At 35.3% G+C, this 12,296-nt stretch overlaps 1 protein-coding gene across 2 annotated transcripts in view; it reads right to left on the reverse strand.

Moving 5' to 3' along the window:
• The window catches only part of LOC148950268 (prolyl hydroxylase EGLN3-like), a 72,756-nt gene that overhangs the window by 13,356 nt on the left and 47,104 nt on the right, over window positions 1–12,296 (reverse strand). The window lies entirely within an intron of this gene.

Genomic DNA, 12,296 nt, shown 5'->3' on the forward strand with positions numbered 1-12,296 from the left:
GCAGTTAATATGGCCTTTCCCGACTGCCTACGTGAGAAATTAAAGTTTGCTGATTCAGCCATGACAGCATTTCTTTGCTTTTAGTCACGTTCGCCAGCATTTTTCTTCTTTTTGTAAAACGGTCAAGAAAAATTCATCATTACGAGAAACAAAGCGGATTTTTAGGCATTTCTGTACTTGTCTAGAATCTGAGTACACATGCGAGAAGTGAAGTTTCGTTAATGCTAATGAAATAAAACAAAATAGGATGAAAATATAATAGCTTAGAAACAAATTTGGGCTATATATTTGCACATTAGGGGTGGGGGTAAAGCATAGCATATATCAAATACGTAACCTAGCTACCTTTTAGTATCCTTAAACCCCAAAAAACTAAAGTTTAAATCTGTCACTGAGTGAACAATATCTCACTATGCAGCGGAAACATGTTTATCAATAGCGGCTTCGGGATTTCGATGCGGTCTTTCTTTCAGGTGTACCCAGATTCTAGACAAGTACCGACATTTCATTCCGGCATATCCATAATATAATTATTCGAAATACTCTCTTTGATAGCCTCAAACTTCAAGTGGAGGGGAGGGAACTACCCCCGAATGATCCTTGAAGACTGGGGAGCACTGTCTCCATGCAAAAGTTTGAAAGGATTTCACAAGATCCTTGAAAACCAACTATTAGTAAAGTAGGATAAGGTTCTAAGTAATAAGGGTTTTAATTTAAATCAAACAAATATATAAATCAACCACCAGAAGCAAACTTGTAAGCTATACACCCTTCAAAAAAAGAACCCTGATATATACAACGCTATCAACAACGTAAAACAATAAATAAAAAAAAAAAAAAAAAAAAAAAAGCACGGCACAACCTCCTCTAACTTGGTGCAGCTCCTAAAATAAAAAACCAAACTATAACTAATTATCGCCGTTCTCTCACTACCACCCTCACACAACCACAATAAAAAAAATAACCAAAATACAACTGAGAGACCACTCAAGAGAAAATCGCTAAGAAATATTATACTCACCAAAACACAGAGATTTATAGTCAATATAACGCGCCCCAGCCCTCTCCAAATCTAAAAGCTTCGCTCCGAATCAAATGATTAAATCTCGCAGTTACTTCTAAATGATTAAATAAAAAAAGTTTATTTTTCAACTGAAGGTAAGGAGCAACATTAAAACTTAAAACGAACATAAATTATTACGTATATGAAGGGGGTTTCACCCTCCTCAATGCCCCACTCTTTACGTTAAAGTTTGACTTTTTGTTCAAATTATTTAAGAATGACTCTTGAAACACAAGGGCCGTGATATAAAAATGCCTGATTAAGGAACTGAACCCCTATAATTCTGATTCAAGGTCTAACGCGCTAGTAACTGAACTACGGCGGCTGATGATCGAATTCAATCTATTTGTTCTGGTAGGACCAAGTTGTGTAACTTACAGCCTGTGCTTCCCCTTTTCAATTTCAAATTTCCCTATTTTTATATCAATTTTCCCTTAAATTCCCTATGTTTAGGTCAGATTTCTCCCAATTTTTCTCCCTAGAAAGAAGGGATAGTTTGCTTTACATTTCCACACAATCTACATGATTGAATGATTTGATGCTGCACAGCGCAGCATCAAATTACTACTACTACTACTACTACTACTAACAACTCACCGCAGCACCAAGCCGCCTGAGGCCAACACAGGTACGCACACTCCTCATCCATCCCAATCTATTCTAAGCCCCTCTTTTTACACCCGCCCGAGAAGTTCCGACTTCCTTTAAATCTTTCTTCATGACGTCGTCTCACCCCAGACAAGTACGACCTGCTTTCCGTTTAAACCTAGAGGGTTGGCCAAAAAGAACAATCTTCGGCAATATGTCATCCTTCATCCGCACAACGTGCCCTAACTGCCTCAACCTTTCCTTCATTATAGCCCTAGAGAGCGGTATTGAACCACATTTTTCGTATAGCCTATTGTTTAAGATACGGTCATTTAGCCGGGTACCTAGAACAATCCTTAAGCAATTTCTCTGGAAAACATCAAGCAAATCTTCATCCGCTTTTCGGAGCGTCCATGCTTCAGAGCCATATTTGACCACTGTCATCACTGTAGCTTCTAATATTCTAATCTTGGTTTGTAGACTTATCTTCCTATTCTTCTGCACCAGCAGTAAAATACCATATATTTAAAATACAAGATTCTTTCCTTCTAAAGATGATTCGGGCAGAAATTAAACGTCCCCTAATTGAGTTCAAATACCGCTTCCAAGAGTCTAAATTCTTAATCAGCAAAAAGAGAACTTGCATTTCTAGCTTCAGTCAAACAACGACGCTAGTCGTTCGAATTTCGCTAAGATAATTAGTAGCAAAAAATTGCTACGTACGATGTTTCTAAGGAAGTTTCAATGGCAAAAAAAAACCGTGTGAATGCTTGAATCATCAAAAATATTTAAAAAAAGATTATTGGACGAAAGATTTACATCCTTGGCTCTCTTGGTCCAAGGGCGAGCAATCCTTACAGCGCAGGACGAAAGAACTGCGTTTGGGAATGGGGTAAATATGTTTTTTAATTGTAATCTTAAGTCGGATCTGAAACTATTAGTACCAATCTTTATATTTTGGTCACCGTTATTGTCAATGAAGTGACCCGTTGCTGTGCGACTAAGCATGTAAGTTCAATAAATCTATTGTCTTTTTTATCTGTGTTTATTTCATTTATATGTCTGCGTCTAGTCCGATAATAGGTAATTAGTTCGTAAGACTCCAAGGTAAAAGCTTCCAAAGGAATCTGATCTCCACACAGCTCAAGAAGGAAGAAGCCACATTTGTATGTCTACATACTCAATTTTCTCTCATTAATTGAGAGCGGCGCTAGCCTAGTTGACACAATCTCCAGCGCTATAAGTGGCGCTATTGCAGAAATTCCGGTTGCCACAAGCAAATAGTAAACCTTTTCTATCGCTAAAAATGGTGCGTGTCGGAAATTAGAGAAAAACTGCGAACTAATTAAGCTATTAAAACTTTGCAATTCAAATTTAATAATTAGAAAGATACAGACATATAAGAAAATTGATTAGGCCTAGTGCCGCTAAGCTACTACAAGAAAACCCTTTAGATATCTCATAGGAGATAATAGCCTCCCCCAATACATATATACTATATTTTTATTTTCTTTAAGTTTTAACTGGTGGAAGTTGAGAAAACTGGGTCGAGTTGACTAAATAAAAAATGGTATATTGAAACAGAAATGGCTTTGTCAAAAGAGGAAGGTAAATGGACTTCGCTTTTAACGGCGCTCGAACTAGCAAAACTTCGAGCAGCTTTGCTTGAACTTTGGCTGTTAGAAATAAATTTGTATCCCCTAAAAGAGTTGGGTACAATAGAAAAATGGAGAAAAGGCTCAATGAAGAATTGTAAAATGAGAAAAAAAATAGTATTCAGGTTTTAACAAGTAGAATCAAGTATATAATTAGTAATTTTTTTAGTGATTAGTAATAAATGCAATGAAGTATTGCCGTATATTACTAAATAATAAAGTATTTGTACCGTGAATTGAAGGAATAAATTAAAAGATAAAATGTAAAGAAAAACAAATTCTTGCTGGATCGATAAAATGTTGGTAGAAACAGAAGAATTTTAGGCATAATAGTAGCAAATGGGGTCTGTTGGGGTTCCACCCCTGTTTCTTTTCCTTTCAGATAAATGACCTATTTTCGTTTCTTTAATTACATTTGTGACCCTTTTGGAAAAATACAAGTAAGGTATTTTCTACAAACTGTGTAGTATTTTCCGTAATCCAGGCAGGGTAGGAATAGAGCTACAAGGCACCGTCATTATTACATTGACAGGGAGGGTTATTAACTCCAAGGAGAGAGTAGATATTTTCTAGCCGTAACCCAAGGTGGGTACATTTGGCTTTAGAAAGTGTACATTTGACAACTCGGTCGCGTTATCACACCCTGGGACAGGGTATACTGTAAATAGGGTATACCAAACCCGATATTTGCAGAACCGTTGGGGTAAGAGCGGGAATCTCACTAACATTAGGGCTGACAAGGGGTTCTCCCATTCGAGTAAGTGGCATAGCAATCTTTTTGCGCCATTCGAGTAAGTGGCATAGCAATCTTTTTGCGTCATTCGAGTAAGTGGCATAGCAATCTTTTTGCGTCATTCGAGTAAGTGGCATAGCAATCTTTTTGTGTCATTTTTTGCCTTTAAAAGTAGTGACCCCGCACATACACCCTAATAAGAAGTGCCAGTGGTAGCTAGCACTACGAACATTGGCGGCAGCGGCATAAGCACACATCCTAGGAAGCTTAGCAAAAATCGCCGAAGGAAGCAAAAAAAAAAGGGGGTTGTTACCCAGCTGTGACTGGAACTCTGCATAAGGCGAGAAATTCGGCGAAAGAAACCGTTAATCACAGAAAATTGAGGCATAGGGATAGGTCTTAAAAGGGTCTCCTTTACCTACACAGATGACCTTCACGTGAATAATGGTGTTAGAAAAAATTCAAATTCTGAATTAGCTCCGCAAAATGAGTGAACAAAAAAATTTGAATTTTAAACCATGGCTGCTTTAGAGCTATGTAGATGTAAAACAAGCCAGTGTTCATGCTTGTTTACAAAGAATAATTAAAAATACATGAATGTATTTTTTTGGGGTCGAGCGTCATTTGTATTGCTGGGGTCGACTCTCCTCGCACACGTTAGGTCCCCTAGTGGATAAATATCCGCGTTATTTGCGCTTATTAATTTTATCGGTTATTTGTAATGATGGCAAATATCAGACTTAACTTTATGCCTTTTTTATAAACAGATAGCATTCAACACAATTAAGAAAGATTGTCAAAAGTCAGTATATTGTTCTTAAAAAAACTATTTATGTGAAAATGTCAATTTTTCGTTTCATGTTGCTCCATTTACTTAAGAGCTAGAAAGAATGAGCATATTTAGGTTTTATTTCTGTAGCTAGACTTAAGACATACCTTATTACTTCAGTTAAATTAAATCTACTTTCAATGTTTTGTTACAACAAGCATCCTTGATTGCTATACTTTACGCACCTTAGACTAAATTAGTCTATGTTACTAAGGATTTGATTAAGTTTTAGATGTCTTATTTTTGTTAGTGTTATTTCTATGCCCTTTCAAAGGATAATAGAAAGGTTGGAACAGAAAATAACCGAAGGTAGGAAGCTCGTGATCGACTGAGAACGACAAATGGTGTTGGGCCATGTCTTGTGGGAAGCCTGGGGAGGAACTCAAGGCCCATGATTGTTTTTTGTAATTTTTTTTTTAACGATCGTAGGAAGGGATATTTTTCAGTCCTTCAAGTGTAAGAAATTTGTATTTTTATGCCAATCAGGGCCAGTCAACACAATACTTAACGTTTGAATAGAAATTTCTATGAGCTAGCTAAGTTTAAGTTTTTGGGATCTGAATGCTTTGAAAGGGAAACAGAGAGCTTTCTGTCCTATTGCTCCGAGGCAAAAAAAAAGAGAGACAAGCGTTTTGATTACATTATAGTATATCAATGACGTATGCTTTCCTACAGCTCTGTGTTAAACATTACTTTCAAAGAGAAACAAAGGCATTAATGTCTTTAGCTCCTTGACGAAAAAATTTAATTTCACTAGTTTATATCTATGACGTATACAATAACAGAGATCACTGTTCTATCGTTCTGTGACAAAAATGTTCTTTAATTTCATTAGTTTATCTATGACATATATTGTGATCTAATTTTTGTGACATATTTTCTTAAGTCAGTCACGTTATATCTTACCTATACTGACTCAGGCCTCCACGGATTTTCTATGAAAAATCGACCCAGGTCCGAACAAAGATTGATGTCATAAAAAAAAAAAAAAATTTTTTACTTATCGTTGAATTTTTACCAATAAGAAGACTGCAAGGTGATGACGGTGATATCTTTACTAATGGTCTTATACATGGATTAAGTCGAGGCGAAATCTCCTCTCTACAATGGGCATAAAAGTTTTCTAAGATTTAGAATCCCTGCTGAAATTGCCTTCCACGTGAAGATTGGAAAAAAAAAAATTTAACTATGAAGAAAATTAATCAAAAGAAAATCAGATATGCCTAACTTGACTTAAAAATTCGATAATCTGACACTATTCATAGCTAGAGCTTGATCTGAATCGTGTTTTGCTCTATTTTTAGGTTTTTAGTGTTTAATCTTCCTTTTTACTTGCCGTTTTGTTCGTTTTTCTTGCTTAAAATATCAGTCAAATTCTTATTTAATTATTCTAATAATCAATTCGTACTCAATTTTTACTTTAATTATTTATTAAAATATAATTTCTCAATAAGTTATTATTTAAAATTTAATTATTTCAATAAACTATTTAGAACCTGATAATTTATTCAAGTTAGACTAAGGTTTATGTTTAACTTGAAAAGACTGTGCTTCATTTAGTGAAAAACGTTTATTTTTGTAAAAAAAATTTTCCCCTTTCCCCCTTTTTTAGTTTATACGAAATCTATTTGAGCAACATGTATATTAAATTATCCAATTCTGATATAGTGACTACCAAAAAGATTTCCTCTTGAAACCTAAATTTCTTCACCCCCATTATACCCGTACAAATTTCAGCCAGTTTTCAGTATATTTTGATAGAGCGAATTTGTTTTTATTAACTGAAGTAAACACGACTAGTTCGGAGTGTCGGCTATTTTGAAAAGAAGTTTAGTTTTTAAACTATGCAATTCAGTAGGCTATACCCTTATATCTGACAGCTTTATAAAATCAAAAAAAAAAAACTACCAGTACAGAAGCGTCTAATTATATGAAATATTTTATCTTAGTGCAGATTATAATTATTTTAGGCCTACACATTGCTCATTCATGTGTTTCTTACTCGAGTAATATATGTACTAATAGCCAACTATCGGTAACTAAAACCAAACAACCTATTGGTACGTTTATATGTAGAATTTCACGGTGGATGTGAAATTATATCTCAATAATAATATGTAAAATTTTAAAACCATTTAATCAGTTAAGATATATGGATTGAAACCCTGTGAATGTCCAATGGCGACTAAGTAAAACCCACAAGGAATTCCCTTTTAATGTGAAGGTGTTTCTCGCTTAACGGATTCTAATAAGACTTTAATATACTATTTATTTATTTAGTTCTGAAGGATTTGCTCAAACAATAGCCTTCTAAAAAGATATTGATGTCAGTTCTTCAGTATGCTTATATTCTTTGCCAAGCATTAACTGGAATCTATGGAGGCAAGCTTGGAAATCCTGCATCTAATGACCTTATTCGAAAGGCGAATATGAGGCACCAATGTTGACTTGCAATTACGGAAAAATTCAGAGACTAAGAACCTATGCATTTCAGTCGATAAGCCCGCAACCCCATGAGACCGTCTAAGCCTAGAAATGGGGAGGACATTAGAAGACGAGTGGGTAGGGAGGTCTCCACTCGTCCTTGTTATGTCTTGCTCCCTCATTGTAGTATCGTTTGCATAAAACTATGCGGCTATGACGCTGCACATGCGTTTCTTAAACAGCACGGACGTGCGTGAGCAATGCAGGCATGAAAAAAATATCGTAACAGTAGACCTCAAACTTAATAATGTAGGTTAAATTATGTTTATTTAATATCGGTATGTTCGTTATCAGAAGAAATTTAAAAACTTCTCAAATTTAGATTTTTAGATTTTCGTTGAGAATGCCAATATTAGTGTATTTATTTAATTCTGTCTCATAACTTAGAAATTATAACCCAATTAATGCGTGAACTATTGTATGTGTATTTACTTCAAAGAACGTGTGATTCTGCCGCGCTGTTTTTATTACAGGAAAGTAAATAGACACTTTGGTCATTGAGTATTACAATAAGCTACCTAGTACAGATACGACCCAGTAACATCTATTTTCATCATATCTCAACCAACGAAGAGTACTCACCATGACTCCAGGCAACTTCATCCCAGCTTCGTCTACGAAAACAACAGTTACCTTTGACCGTCGTTTCTTCGACCATGAACCGTATTACATATCAGGTAACACCATATTTGAACCTCAGTATCAAGTGCTTTAACGAACTATATAATCACATAAATGCTGAGAACCCCATCGATCAGAACAAGATAAACAATATTTAACGATATTCGAAGTTAAATGATACTTAAAGACATTTCAAGATATTTGAAGCTGAAATTAAAGACAACTTGAAGTTTAATTCTGAGAACCCCATCGATCAGTACAAGATAAACGATATTCAACGATATTTGAAGTTAAAAGATACTTAAAGACATTCGAAGATATTCGAAACTGAAGTTAGAGATAATTTGAAGTTTAATTCTGAGAACTCCGTCGATCAGCACACGATAGACGATATTGAAAGTTAAATGACACTTAAAGACATTTGAAGATACTTGAAGCAGAAATTAAATACAATTTGAACTTTAACTCTGAGAACACCATCGAGCAGTACAAGATAAACGATATTTAACAATATTTGAAGTTAAATGATAGTTGAAGAGGTTCGAAGTTGAATTTAAAGACAATATATTAAGAGAGTCACTATAGTATGACGACAACCCGTTTCAAAAGGCACAAATGAACAATTTTATGCGAGAAATACATTCTCTATGTGCCTCTAAAATCCTAAAAAAATGATATGCTGAGAAGAAAAACACCAACATGTGCAGTGGGAAGAATCAGTCCTCAGTTGACTATTAGAACAATATTCAACAACCATTTCCCACTTGACTATTGGGGAAAACTTACCGTGTGAAGACAACTAGACTCAAACTGTTCCATGAAGAAACCATAACGTAAGTGCTTCGAAATTTTTGCCAGGACAAAAGGAGTGAAGGACAGTAATTACAACAGAGTAATTATAACAACAGAGGGGTTTAGTACACTAAGGACACGAAAGGTGATGAATAGATGTGAAGCTACATGTGTTACTTCCTAATAACTTGGACAATTCAAAAATCCCAATAGTGAAAGTGTTTTAATGTCATCAGTGAATATGATGAACCAAATATTGTATGTCATAAATCATTCATGTATGTACCACAAGTAGAATTAGGTGTAATATTATCAAGTTATTAACTTAACGTTGTGTAGATAGTATGTAGTACGTCATATAGACAGCAAAATAAAAAAAAAACTAATGTAAAAGTAGAATAGTCCCAACCTTATTGGAAATGTAAAAGTAATCAGTGTTAGATTTAGAAAAAAAAAGAAAAATAATTGAAAAATGTTAAGCACTCCTAATGAGCAGTTACTAATGACGGGACGTCATTATTTCATAGGAAGGGTGATGTGCACCAATATTAGAATACCATGTATTTAAAATATAAGATTATTTCCTTCTAAAGATGATTCGGGCAGAAATTAAACGTCCACTAATTTAGCTCAAATACAGCTTCCTAAAATTTAAATTTACAATCAGCGAAAAGAGAAATTGCATTTCTAGCTCCAGTCAAACAACGACGCTGGTCGTTCTAATTTCGCTTAAGATAATTAGTATTAAAAAATTGCTACGTACGATATTTCTAAGGAAGTTTAAATGGCAAAAAACCGTGTGAATGCTTGAATCATCAAAAATATTTAAAAAAAGATTATTGGACGAAATATTTACAACCTTGGCTCTCTTGTTCCAAGGGCGAGCACTCCTTACAGTGCAGGACGAAAAAATTGCGGTTGGGAATGGGGACAATGTGTTTTTTAATTTGAATCTTAAGTCAGATCTGAAACGATTAGTACCAATCGTTATATTTTGGTCACCGTTATTGTCAATGAAGTGACCCGTTGCTGTGCGACTATGCATGTAAGTTCAATAAATCTCTTGTCTTTTTTATCTGTGTTTATTTCATTTATATGTCTGCGTCTAGTCCAATAATAGGTAATTATTTCGCAAGTCTCCAAGATAAATGCTCCCAAAGGAATCTGATCTCCAGATAGCCTGAGAAGAAGAGGCCACGTTTTTTCATCCCTGCAAACACCAAAAGTTGTCATCGCCACGGCTTAGAAAAATGTTTCTAACCCCTGCTAGCCTATATGAATTCGTATCTCTTTGAAGTCAGATCTGATTGTGCCATGGAAACAAAGCTCTGAGACGTCAAAACTTATAGTTCAATAATCCGTAATTCCGCTTAAAACCCTTTACATAACACTTCCAGACTTTTTTTAACTGTGAAAAAACACCCTGAGCCTTGGCTATTCTATTTTTAACATCTTTACTAATAATACTACCAAGGTAAGTGAAGCTGCCCACCTGATCAATCTTTTCATTACCCAACGTCACCTTTTCATCTTCTCTTATTCCTAGCCTTAGTGACTTAGTCTTCCTAACATTAATTTTCAACCTATTCTAGCACCCTGAACTCGCAAAACCTCTAAGAGTCCATTCAGTTTGCTCAAACTCTCATCTAGGATGCTTAAATCATCAGCATAATCCAAGTTCAGGAGACTTTTTCCTCCCCATTTGATTCCGTGGTCTCCCATTGCCTTTCCTGTGTTCCTTAAAACAAAGTCCATCAAAATAATCCATATAAAGGGGGATAGGACACAACCCTGCTTAACTCCTGATTTAATATAAAACCAGCTGCTAGCCTCATTTCCTACCTTAACCGTAGCAGTGTTATTCTCGTACATAGTACTAATCATTTAATGCATTTGTCTGGTATATCATAGAAGGATAAAACCTTTGTTAACGTTTCTTTATCGACAGAATTGAATGCTTGCTCATAATCTATAAAACTGAGGACCAAAGGTCTTTGAAAACTCAGGTACTTCTCAATTATTGGCCCAAGAGTAAAAATTTAGTCGATACATACTCTACCTTTTCTCAAACCGCACTGTTCTTCTCTTAAAACGTTGTCTACGGCATCTCTCAGTCTATAAAGTATCACATTAATAAATAATTTACTACCTACAGAAACCAGACTAATGCCTCGATAATTACGACACACACTCTTATCATCTTTCTTATACAATGGCTTAATTAAGGTTTTCTTAAAATCGTTAGGTACTTCGCCTTTTTCAAAAATCATATTCATAATCTTCAGTAGCTTATTTCTAACCTCAGAGCCACCATATTTAAGAAACTCATTTACCACCCTATCAGCACCTGGAGCCTTATTCTTCTTTAATCCTTTTAGTACTGTTGCTAATTCCTCCTCACAAAACAAATCTTCCTTCACATCCAAGGTATCACAAACTTTTTCATTTTCCTCTATATTTTTTCCTGCAACTCTATCTCGGTTAAGCAAGTTCTCAAAATGTTCGGCCCATCTCGCTTTAGTTTTTTTCCTTATCGCTAATTGCGACCCCATTCCTATCTTTAACTGGAACAAGTCCGGATTGACTACTCCCTCTCAATTTTTTAACGTACCAGTACAATATTTTACTATTATGCCGTCTAGCTGCATCTTCCAGATCCTCGGCAATTTTATCCATGGCCTCCACTTCACAGATATATATATATATATATATATATATATATATATATATATATATATATAATATCTTTTTCACTACCTAGAACACATAAGAAAGTTTACATCTTCCAGATCCTCGGCAATTTTATCCATGGCCTCCACTTCACAGATATATATATAAAATCTTTTTCGCTACCTAGAACACATAAGAAAGTTTAATTAAGTGCAATCTCCAGCATTTCATCGCACTTGGTGTTTGCCTTCGTTTTGAAGCCAGTGACAGCTTTCACTATGCTGACATTTGATAAAGTTTTATCTTTGTTTTTCAACCATTAATTGACTCGAACAAGTGAGACTAGTGTGACATTCCCGAGACTATTTCGGATGTTTGTTTTGATTAATTTCAGGGTACTGAACAAACGCTCAGTTGGTACATTGCTAAAAGGTAAAGAGAAGATCAGTGATATGCGCTTCCGCAATTCCGGATACTTGATTTTGCCATTACGAGTCTCCAGACTAAATATCTTTATCCAGTACTGCTCAACTAACAGGTCTTCAACTTGGGCATCTCCCAAATGAAGCTCAGTGACATCAGTCATTGCCTGTGACCTCCATTCTATGTCCATTTTCTGGAGGCAACACTTTTCTCTTAGAACAGGAAATCTCACAAACAGTGGCCTTAGAGATTTGGTTTCAAACTTCTTGTATTCCTTGGTTCAACCAAAGCGTCTTGGAAGGGTTTTGGATGTGCTTGATTAGGACTATATAGCATTTTCAACAAGACCGGTAAAATAGATCAATATTATCACTTGGCCCTTGAGCATCTATGAGCCCTTGCATTGAATTGCTTGCAGCTATTCCCACATATGTCTGG

Source organism: Artemia sp. Qi Xiang Cuo, chromosome 7 (assembly GCF_049724085.1).
Source record: "Artemia sp. Qi Xiang Cuo chromosome 7, ASM4972408v1, whole genome shotgun sequence".
Classification (NCBI taxonomy): Eukaryota; Metazoa; Arthropoda; class Branchiopoda; order Anostraca; family Artemiidae; genus Artemia; species Artemia sp. Qi Xiang Cuo.